Source organism: Corylus avellana, chromosome ca3, assembly GCF_901000735.1.
Source record: "Corylus avellana chromosome ca3, CavTom2PMs-1.0".
Classification (NCBI taxonomy): Eukaryota; Viridiplantae; Streptophyta; class Magnoliopsida; order Fagales; family Betulaceae; genus Corylus; species Corylus avellana.
The window spans coordinates 17,867,814-17,878,883 of NC_081543.1; the positions used below are offsets into that span (position 1 = coordinate 17,867,814).

At 33.8% G+C, this 11,070-nt stretch overlaps 1 long non-coding RNA gene across 7 annotated transcripts; it reads right to left on the minus strand.

Moving 5' to 3' along the window:
• Window positions 1-444: 444 nt before the first annotated feature.
• On the minus strand, window positions 445-6,560 carry LOC132176657 (uncharacterized). 7 transcript variants are annotated; one of them, XR_009439556.1, is made up of 8 exons: window positions 6,463-6,560; window positions 4,462-4,590; window positions 1,916-3,028; window positions 1,735-1,829; window positions 1,534-1,634; window positions 950-1,420; window positions 721-819; window positions 445-553 (listed from the first exon to the last, which is right to left on the minus strand). It is a non-coding gene; the product is annotated as an uncharacterized LOC132176657 (long non-coding RNA). The 7 variants fall into 7 exon arrangements; XR_009439557.1 differs by lacking the exon at window positions 4,462-4,590 and having other exon boundaries at window positions 1,916-2,142; XR_009439558.1 differs by lacking the exon at window positions 4,462-4,590.
• Between the last annotated feature and the right edge of the window lie 4,510 nt (window positions 6,561-11,070).

Consider the following 11,070-nt stretch of genomic DNA (forward strand, 5'->3'; position numbering starts at 1 on the left):
TTTAGCCTCAAAATGACATTAAAATAGTAAATGGGGAAAAAAATTAATATATTATTATAATTTTTTTTATGTTGCAAAACCTGATATACAAAATTCAAAACATTCATACATACAACACCTGCTATACAATCTCAACTCTATACAAATATATAATCTTTAAGTTCCAAATTAAACTCCCCAACTCATAACAATATATAACTCAAGTCCAAAACTCATAATCTCAATATCAAAACTCACGTCCAACTCAAGTTCAAACACAAGTCTAAACATTTACATAAAATTGTACCATTTGAACACTCAAAGTTAATAATGCAAACTTCAATCACTTTCGAAGTCGTAATCATGCATCCACACATTTAATAGAATAAAATACGTTGTCACAATCATTATGTTTGATACAATTCTAAAGTCCATACAAATACATAACTTAAAATAGAGAAGTAATGAAAGAAATTGTCGCGTTGTTTCATTAGCAATAACATACCATTACAAAAAAACCATTCGGCCTTACAAACCCCAATCTGACTTCTCAACAACGTCACTTAACGATGAACTGCAAATGATAAGAAAGAAAAGTAATATCTTAAATTAAATAAGGGTAAAGCTATTAACTAAGCCAAATAAATTTAAAATGATTTATGTGAATAAGATCGAGCTTAAAAAACATGTCGCTATGTTAAAGTACAAGTTAGTGCCATAGAGAGGAGGATCCATACATACGTTGTGATCCACAAGAATTATGTGAAGCCTGACGCATGGGATCGCCTACTACATCAGCTGCAGCTTCTTCTTGAGACCTTAATGGCTGATCACCTACATCTATGTCGTTACAAATGTATTACGCAAATTTAGTTCAGAAATATGTACAATGTGCAAGTAGCATTTCCAAGCATGAAAATGTAAACGCATACTTTGTGGTTATAGAGACGTAACCAGTATAAAACTTTACCTGGTCGACTGGCAACTGATGATCCCAACCTCACACAACTGGGAGACTGTCTGGCACAGAAAATGGGTTGCTCGTTCTTGTACTCACCATAACAGCTTCAAGCATCCGCCACATCACTGAAATCTTATCCTGTTGTGTGGCCATATGTTGTTGTGCTTCCATCTGTTGTTGTAGTACGGCCATCTATTGTTCTTGTGCCAGAATCCGTTCTTGATGTGCACCCACCTGCGCCATCAATACACCAATTTGCAGTAGTAGTATAGGATCCTGTGAGGGTGGTGCCGATGACCAAGAGGAGCGACAGTTGGATCTGACTGGTAGAGGCCCAGGTCCTGTTCCTCAGACACAGCCGAAGTATTCTGGCCTCTCCATTGCCCTCGCGCACACGTCATCTTCTGACCATCGTATCGATCCATGTGTCGATACCGAGGTTGTTGTAGTGTCCTGTGGCATCAGCTCCTTCATCTCGTCCTATAGATATTAAACGTGTTAAACACCTACTAATTGTCTCGTTTAAGACTTAGCATATTTCAATATGGTAAATACAATAACACACAAATTAAATCCTTAAGTTGAGCACAAACAATTTTTTCCTGGGTCTCGTATTGACCGCGGTGCCATCCTTTTTCGTGTGCGTTACCTCGAAAACAACTGCTCGGGTTGGTGCTACCCCTGTGTTTCTCTCCTACAAAAACAAACATAAACAAAGTTAATTACAAATATTAATAACTTAATATATATATTTGTAATTAATAACTTAATAACTTAAGTTAATTGAAAACAACATAAGCTTTTTGGCAACTCTGGCATAGCTCTTCAACTCAGAGGTGGGTGGAAATGCGTGCAGCTTTCGTATTTGCCTGTTATTTTCTGCCCTATCCTACACAATTTATAGTATTAATATGTGAGTATATAGTTTGTTCTTCTAGGACATACAATATAATACGTGACAGAGAGAAGAGCTACCTTATTTTTCGGCGTCAACCATGTGTTGATGCTGCATTCAATGTCCTTAGCGTCGAATTGTTCGATGTTTGGCACCGTCTAAATAATGCTTTCACGGGTATCACCTTCCTTAATTTTAAGAGATCTTTTGACCCGATGCTTGAAAACTTTTCTCTTTTTACCAAAGTTCATGAAGGCTACCCGTCTAATCTCATCAATCGGTAGATTAGGCGGGATGTAGAATTATTCTACAAACAATGAAGACAAATAAATTAATAAAGAGGTCTCGTAACGGTCCAAACAATTTAAAAAAAAAAAAAAAAAAGTAATAACTTGCAGCAAATACATACCATCAGTATGGTCCAAATATCTTCCTTATTCTGCATTGGTATCAATACCAATGTAGAATTACTTATAAAACAGTATTTGGGCGACCCATAAGTTTTTCAAGTAAGCTGTTATTACTTATCACCACAATAACCAACAATGGCTTATTAGCCCAGTGAGACTAGAGCGGAATGAGTATAGTATGTAGCCTTACTCATAAACAGTAATTTAAAGTAATGTAATGCTACATAATACACCTCTATCCCACTCCCATCCTTACCACGGTTTAGTTCAATGTACTTCAAATGCACTAACATAAACTAACTAGAAATTTCCCGTTCAATGATTACAACAGGTCATTCACTAAATAATAACTTATATGTTATAGCCCTATTAGAAAAAACATTCAACTTTTATACTAGTTATGAACTCTATTTTACAATTATAAAGAATATGTGGTTTAGATAATTTATACAAGGGTTATTCTCAATATTTCATAATCACATACAACATTACCTGAGAATATTAATGCATTTCATGAATCATAACTATCCATATACAATATTATCATTCTCTAAAAAAAAAACGACTCTATTTCAATAAATGTCAAATTCAAGATCCCAAAGACCAGCAGCATAATTTCCTTTTGCACCTCTGACCAATACGTCCACAAAAATCCAGAACACCCATCACATCAATTGCCGTCTTTGTGCCACTTCAATATCCTCTTCAACATCACGTTAAAAGCTTTTTAAGCCAAAGGAGAAGTTACATCACGTGATGGTGGTAAATCTAGTTGCTTCCCATCTGCGGCGGCCGTTGTGGAGCCAAAGATACATTCAAGAAGATTGGCACCAAAGAAGATTATGATTTTAATATGGTCAAACAAACACGAATTCTTTCATCTTCCCTGAAGAGCATATTTATTTAATCTCTCTCCATTTCATTCATAAAAGACAGCGTAATCTGGACTAAAATGCATATAATTTTAAAGAACAGTATTCCAACATCAAAGATGTAAGAGGTATGGTATTCAAAGAGAACTTGATCAGTTAAAAAGTAGAAGAGAATAAACCAGATGAAAACACAGACATCTCATTTAGTTTCTGAATTCAAAATTTAGGCCCATGAGCACACAAGATAGAGATTGTAGTCTTGGGTTCTAGATTGTTAAATTACAAGTCGTCTCAAAAGCTAAGCTGATAGGAAGAAGTAAATTTAATCACTTAACCATTACTTTAACATTTTCCCTCACGTATGAGTTCAAACTCCCTTTTTAATAGGTGAGGCCCAATACGTGAAATATTTAATTTAAATGGGGGGAATTGACAGAATCAAGGATTTATCCTAGGACCTTTGGCTCTGATACCATGTTAAATCACCAGTTGTCCTAAAAGATTAAGCTGATAGGAAGAGATAAATTTAGCCACTTAACCATTACTTTAACAAAAACCCACAATGTGCATTTGTAACTTAAACAGAAGCCAACTCTGAAATAGTTCAAGCTGGCTGACTAGAATTGAAAATAGACTTAAAACAGAAGCACACTGTCATTAAAACTTTTGTTTTATTTTATTTTTAAAAATAAAAATAAAAATAAAAAATCTATAATTCCAAGCGTAGACAAATTCAAGTTTCCATTAATCCTAATCTAAATGTCTAATCTTGAAATGTCTTTGTTGAATGATGAGCACCATTTTAGCAGAAACCCTGTTATAAATGCTGTGACGGTGATCCAAAGCAGCTAGTGGCACAAATCCCACCAAAATGGTCAAGGAACTATATAGGGTGTGTTTGGCAATGGACTTGCATAAGCCCCAATTTTTTGAAAAACATTCAACTCACAACATTTCAAAACTTCTATTTACTTTATATGACATCAATCACATCCAATCAAAAATTCACTACACAAGTCCATTGCCAAACACACCCATAACATTGGTGATGATGCTTCCTATGTAAAATCGTATTGCTCAATATTAGGAGCACCTCTTCACTAACATTACAATTAGCGACTAAGACATTAATTGTGCATAATCTTTGAGGGTGACCTGCTAGTACTCTTTCCAAAAGAAACAAAGGAATATATATAAGAGAATACTCTACTTAAGTATACTAAGTTCTTTCCAATTTATGACTGCATCAGACAACTTGTTTACACTGTAGGTCCAAGCATATCGACAATGAGAACATCCAAGTCAAATAAAATATGACCACATTTGAACATATCTTGGACTTACTTGGCTCCATCAAGTTTCACATATCATCTAGAGGTAAAGCATTGTGAATGCAGCCACTTAAATGCAAGCACAAATACAGGCATCTAAGACAGTGCCCTGCATTTTGATAAGAACTCCACTTCCTCATAGCTAATTAAAAACAAAGATAATCAAAACACCATATTTGCTAGCATGCAACATCACAGCCTAGTAAAAATTTATAGAGACATAGGCCTAGCAAGCATTAAACTCGATATCCATTTGAGCTAGCACCAAACTAAGTGGACATAACTTAAAAATTTAAAGACGTTAAAATATAATAAGATGCACATTAAAAACGAATATCAAGCCCAAAAAAAAAAGTTTCTTTCACGTGCCTTCACACCCGCCACCCCCAAAAGAATGATATACACTTAGTTGAGCATAATTATGTCAATGTAACCATAACAATAAATGAATTAATTTTTTAGTTAACATAAACCTTAAATAAAGCAAACAGCTATCATGTTCAATAAATTTGAACCTAAAATCCAAATTGTTTACCCTACCTATAAATACCTTGTTTTGCACATTTTTTCAGTGAGAGAGGTTATGGAGAGAAAACATGAAAATCCTGAAGAGAGAGAAAGCCCAAACCTTCCTAGAGCTTAAACTTTCCTAGTTCTCTCCTCGTTACCAAACCACCATGAATCCCTAATCCTTATGTAAGTGTCGGTGTTTTGCTTATGAGCTCATCAAAGCAGTTGAAGTTCAAGAAAGCAAACGAGTTCATTCGTTGCAAGTCGCTGTAGAAGAAGGCTAGTGTTCTGAAGCCGCTTTGTAACGGAAATTGAGTGTCTCACTCATGGAATTACAAACCGTACTTTGAGTCAACAAAGGTTTTTGTAAATACTTTAAACAGGTTATAATAATTTTCTTCTATAGTAGAATTTGTTGGTGCTGTGTGCCTCCAGAGTGGTTTTTCTTTCCAAGAGTTCTTCAAAAGTTCACTTCGTAAACAAAAATCCCTGTGCATTATCTATTTATTTCCTGCTCTTATATTGTTAATTTTTGTTGATTGATATTGCTTGGTGTACTCGCATCAACTACTTTCAATTGGTAAAATTTGCCTTAGAATACCTATTCACCCCCCTCTAGGTGTGTTAGTTGGGTCTAAACCATTTTCAAATGCAAAAATAAAAATAAAATTAAAACTAAAAAGATTAGAGAATCCAACAAAACTCAATAATGAAGATTCTACTGCACATGATGAAGCTAAAACCTATTTGATAAACTGCACCCTCTTATTGTCATAGAAATCTATATTCTATCATTGCATACATACCATTTGAAACATTTTTAAGGTCAAGTTACAAGTGAAACAAGTTTAGTCAGTTTCTCCAATTTTACAACATTGACTAAAATGAATAAAAATATGGCAAGGAAGACACTCAGATGAGTAAGGGAACAACATCTCCAGCCACATAACCACCAGCAGTAGTAAACTGGGCAGTTATTAGACCAGGATCTGCCACTTAGTTTCTTCATCGTTCGCCATTCACAGGATGATGTAAAAGCAACGGCCGGCTAAAGGGAAAAGCAGCAACCAATTATTACCGGAAAAAATTCATGCTTTCATATACAAAACATAACTTGGAGACTGCAAATTGAGTCCTAGATGAAAAATAACATAGTATTAAACATATGACATCATTCAATGCACATTAGATACTAAAACCAACACTCCAATCTAGGCCCTATAGAAGCAAACATCCAATGCATCAGTTTCCCATTCTGGAAATTGGGATTCATGATGTATGTGAGATTTGGATATAAACAACAGTGATCAAGAATGCAGTACGAGAATTGATTTAAGCTTCATGTTTGGTCGGCAGTCGCATATATATGATATATGTATTCAGAATCCATGACAGGGATAGTCTCTCCTACCCATTATCGAACCCTCAAAAAAATAAAGGCGCAACCTTGAAAAGCAATTGTAGGATTTCCAGATAACAGGGGAAACATACAAACAGAAATTACCTGAAATTTTCTCGCTAAGCCAACTGCAGAGTGAGAAGAGAAGAAGAGTAGATGACTTGCCACTCTTCAGTGATACAGTATTGAACCCTCGACGTGAAATGTCGATGCCTCTGCTCCACATCAATGATTTTATAATCTTGGAAAAATTACAGGGAATTCTGGTAAAGTTAAAAGCGTTTTTTAATTCAAATATTAAAGTTTTAATTTTTGCAATTCATCCTTCAAAGTTTCAAATTTTTGTAATTTGACCAATTGTATCAAAAGCTTCCTATATTGCCTCTAATTTTTATTTTTAAAATTTTTATAAGAAATTTTAAAAAAAAATTCGAGGTGGCTACGCCGTCTGACCATTTATGCACCCTCAAATTCAGTTTTTTTCTTAATAAAAATAAAAATTAGAGGCAATATGAAAATTTTGGGATAATATTGGTCGAATTAAAAAAAAAATTGGAACTTTGTGGGGGTGGATTGCAAAAATTGAAACTTTAGTGTTTGAATTGAAAAACGCTGTCAACTTTGAGGGTAAACTGTAATTTTCCCTATAATCTAACTATATTTTTCAATTATCTAAAAAAAAAAAAAACTATATTTTTCAATTAAAAAATGATTTTCATTTCAACCCATTTTAAATATAGGCTAAAAAATATTATTACCTAAGAATCTGTTTGGAATTGCGTTTGAAAAATAGTGTTTTTAAGTCAAAAAGCGTTTTTTTAACAAATGCTTAAAAATAAAGCTTTTGCCAAAAGTGCATTTTTGCTATTTTTATGTTTTTTAGACCCTTAAAAACGTTTTTAATTTTTTTACCAAATAACTACTTTTTTCTTGAAACGGACTTTCTAAGTATTAAACACACATTTAGGCTCCTTAAACACAATTTTAAACAAGCCCTAAATCCACCAATATTTTGTGGTTTCTTTTCCATTTTGTGTGTTCTTTAATATTTTCTCTACTTTCCTTGCATTTCAACAAAAGACACATATTTTCATTAGGGTGAAAAGGCGGTTACAGTTAGCGGTGATTGACTAAAACCGCTAACCGTAACCGCCTAGGAGTTTAAGTGGCAGTTAGCGATTAATAAGTCTAATAGCCAATAATCATTTTTTAAAAGAAAAAAATTAAAAATAAAAATAGAAACGACATCTTTTTCATGGTAATACGATAATACCCTACTATATTGTTACGTGAATACTTTTACATAAATATAATATGATAAATTACTAAGTTTTGAGAGAATCTAGACGCTTTAAATTTGTTGAAGAGAACCTAAAACTTTTTCAAACATAAAGTTTTGATTAATTTTCTAGTTGCTTTATTCATAATATAATGGCATTTAAATAGACAAACTATTACAATATTTTATAGGGTAAAGTCATTAGCTTTTATTGGAATATAAACTAGGGCTGAGTCATCAAGACTCTTACATAGAAATAAATAAAGACAACATCAAATAAAAATAAACACAATAAAATATTATACGGTATCATATATTTTAATATATCATACTATTAATAATTATTCCGCATAAAACTCCATTTTCGTAACATTCATTTCCCCTTTAAGAGGACCTTGTTCTCAAGGTCCAAAATCCCGTTCTTGAAATAATCTTGCTCCTGGAATCTAATATGCATATTAGTAACATATAACAAAAATAATAAATAATAAAAATATTAGTAGACCAAGTGGCCTTTTTCCTGTCTATTTTTTTTTTTTATTATTATTTTTTTTATCTTGCTAGCCTCCACTACGTTTGACCTATGACCAAAACTAAGATTTATTTATTTATTTATTTTTTTTTTTTTTAGTTTTCTGCTCCAAACAAAGGAAACAAATTTCCTTTTCTTCTTTCTCATTTTTTTAGCCACAAACAAGCTTTGGTTGGGATGTGATGCAGAACGATCGTCATGGCGGGGCAAATTGGTGGGAAATGATTGGATAAGAGCTACGTTGTGAGTCTTCAACTAGCGCGGTGGTGCTTTGGATTTGTGACGGTGGCAATGGTGAATCTCTTTGAGCAACGTTAGCTTGTGGATCTGCGGTTGGGGCTGGGGAAATATGGCTTCCGGCTTGGGATGAAAGTGGTAGTTGTGCATGGCTGGGATTGAAAAAGATTGGATTTTTTATTTTTTCAGTCTGGTGGTAGTTAGGTGTTATGTTTGAATTGTTGGTGTTGACTGAACTGGGTGGTGAGATTGGGTTGTGGGCTGCTGCCTTTTTCTGATCCGTTGGCACGATTGGATGGTGACGGAATTCTTTTTTTTGTGCATCCAACCCTTTCACTTTGAGAAGGTTGTTGATTTTTGCTGGTTGATGAGCGAGATCACACACCTCCTCCTGAATTTGCTGATGAAAGAAGAAAATTATCGCTTACTGGAGTTGCTGACTAAGGAAGAGTATCACCTCCCACTGGAGTTGCTGATGAAGGAAGAGTATCACCTCCACCTAAGTTTGCTGATCATGAACAAGGATTTGGTGCAGGCATTATCCTACCTCTAGCATGGGGTATGTCACTCAGAGCCTTAACAGATGATCTAGCAGTTCCTACATTATCCATAGGAGGGCTTGCAACAAGGATTCGCAATTTAGATCGGATAGCTAGTATTTGTGGTAGTGTTCCCATAAAAAACATTGGCCCAATACACATTGACCTAACTGAAGATAAATGTCCAACTGAAACTGCTGCAAGAAGAGGGCTATTAACTAGGGGTGGTGCAAATTTAGAAACTGCAAGAAGATGTCCATTAACTAGGGGTGATGCAACTTCTTTAGGAGTTGCAAGAAGAGGTTCATTAACTAGAATACCAAAATTTTCCTAAAGGGGCAAATTGTTAAAAGCAATTTGTGTAGGCCTAATGTTGCGTCCCACATTGTCTAAATAAGAAAATGAAGATGTGCTTATATGTATACTTACACCCTTCATGACATCAACACATTTTAAAGCCGTGATAGTCATGATCTCTTAAAAATTCTGAAATTAAGTGAGCTTACGCGAGAGTAGTACCAAGATTAGTAATCTTCTGGGAAGTCTGGTTCGGAAAAGCTAAAAGCGGATAATATTATGTGTCAATAGGGGTGATATGTTACACCTAACCTCCCTCAAAGCCATCATCTCTCTTGTTCTTATTTTTTGTTTATGTTTTAATTTTCTCTTATTTTAGCTTCATACTAATTAAGAAGCGTAGGTTCTTATCAATATCTTGATTCCAACTCTAAGCATAATAACAGCCTAATATTTTACATTCGAGTGCCTTTTGTCGTCTTATTTGGTAATGCTTGTAATGTAGAGGTCTCGAATTGATTGACAACATTTTTTAGAGGGTGATTTCTGGGTTTTTTTTTTTTTTGAAAAAATATTCTAATGTGATATAGAGATAAAAATAATTTAAGTATTTTGTAATTAAAATAAGGAGAAACTCCACAAAAGTTTTTTGAGCTTTCACGCATTTTGAAATCATCTCTCAATTTAGTGTATTTAACTTTTAATTTTTTGCAATGTGCCACTCCTTTATGAGTTTTCATTAAATCTTGTCAAAATTCTCAAAATATCTCATTTGTTAAAAAAATTTGCAAAGATTCAGGTATTTTTACAAATTTCATTAAATCCTGGCCAACGCTTGAATCTTTGTAATTTTTTATTGTATTTTCTATCATAAAAAAAAATATGGTTATTTTAAAAATTTTGACAAGATTTAATGAAAAATCCTAACGAATATGTGATATTATAAAAAATTTGGAGCTCGATTCACTAAACTGAGAGTTTTTGAAATTTGGGAATAATTGTAGAAGTGATAAAATTTCCTTAATTTTCCCTTAAGGAAAATTTGTGAAGTCCTAAAGAAGTCTTTCCAATCTAGATTGGAGGTGAGTGTACATGTTTTTTTTTTTTTTTTTTTTGTGACATATCCACACAAGGGAAGGGGGAGAGGGGATTCGAACTAGTGACATCTGCTTTATAAGGCGTAATTCACAGCCGATTGAGCTAGCTCATGAGGACAAAGTTAAAATAAATTTTATTAAAAAAACATGTGCATCTCACATGTTATTAAAAAAAAAAAAAAAAAAAAAAAGACACATATCACTTTTATAAATTATATTAAAGAAAATTTTCTTCAAAACCCAACTTAATGGAAAACTTTGTCCTAAAAAGCGTTATCAAAGCATACCAAAATTTGTGAAGTCTTTCCCTTGTCGTGGGTGGAAGGTCCAATGGGTGGACCAATCGGGAATCGGTGCCTAAATTGAGATGGTGTTTCGGCCAAGTGTACTCATACGCGTCTCTTGAAATCGTTCACAAAATGCCACTAGAAGTTCCTAGAACCACAAAAGTGCCACTCTCTGCCCAGATGCTAGGACCTTAGAGCATTCCCAATGGAAGAGCCATATTTTTATGTAAAATAGCTCTTCAAAACTCACTTTTATCTAGTTTAGCTAAGCCATTTTTAAGTGTCTCCACATCCGATGAGCTATATTTCTAAAAAAAAGGTGGGAAAAGATTTGGGAAAAAGATAAAGCAGGAGAGAGAAACACTAAAAAATAAAATGGCTCCCTTAAAAAGTGCTGCTACATTTAACTTTTTTTTTTAACTCTTCTAATCAAATATCTATTTTA